This window comes from Myotis davidii, unplaced genomic scaffold, assembly GCF_000327345.1.
Source record: "Myotis davidii unplaced genomic scaffold, ASM32734v1 scaffold328, whole genome shotgun sequence".
Taxonomy (NCBI): domain Eukaryota; kingdom Metazoa; phylum Chordata; class Mammalia; order Chiroptera; family Vespertilionidae; genus Myotis; species Myotis davidii.
Genome location: NW_006300373.1, coordinates 1,024,273 through 1,025,134, shown reverse-complemented (window position 1 = coordinate 1,025,134; position 862 = coordinate 1,024,273).

Below are 862 nucleotides of genomic sequence, written 5' to 3'. Positions count from 1 at the left end.
AAAAGGGGAAGGTCACAGGGTCACAGGAGCAGACCGACCGGGAGGCAGGCCGAGAAGGGCATGCTGAGCCCTGGGCCACAGTAAGAATTCGGGTCTTCACCTTCCTGCAAAGACATGAAGGGTTTTGAAGAAGGGGTTGGGCGTGACTTTATTCACGTTACAAAGGTAACGCTGGACAATGTGGAGAATGGATGGGGGAAGCGAGGGTGGGTTTGGGGAGAAGTTAAAGGCGCCCAGCATGGCATAACGAATATGTTTATGAACTGAGCTCAGTCCCTCACCCACACCGTACCTCCAGCAAGTGACAGAGCGAGCGGGGAGCCAGGCTCTGAACCGCCGTGCAATGCGGGACGTTTCCTACTGGATTACTCTTCGGCTATTAGCAACGTGCTGGTAGGCACTTTCAAACTTTTCCATTGGGTTTCCTCCACCCCCGCTTTTTTGTTTTTTTAAATAATAGTTGCACAATTATTTTTTAAGATGATTCAAGCAAAAATCCACTTGCTATTTGGGTGGCAAAGTTCAAAAACTCCGTATTGTGCCATCAGCTTTAAAAAATGTATGACTAAGAACACTTAGCAAATTCCAGAGGTCTTTGACCTCTAGCTTGTTGAATATTGTAGTGTATGTGGGGTGTTGTTTTTTTTTTTCTTTCTGATTTGTCCAGGACTATTTGTACTTTGGATTATTAATCTATAACCAAACACAGCTCTGGCTGGGCTAGCAGCCCCCGACCCCCGTGATGATGCCAGGAACATGAGCGCATCTATTATCTTTTCTTTGAATTCTGTCAGGTCTTTATTCTGGCTCCTTTTTCCCTTTGGTATTTCCCGGAATAAAAGCTCCAGATAAATCCAGAACT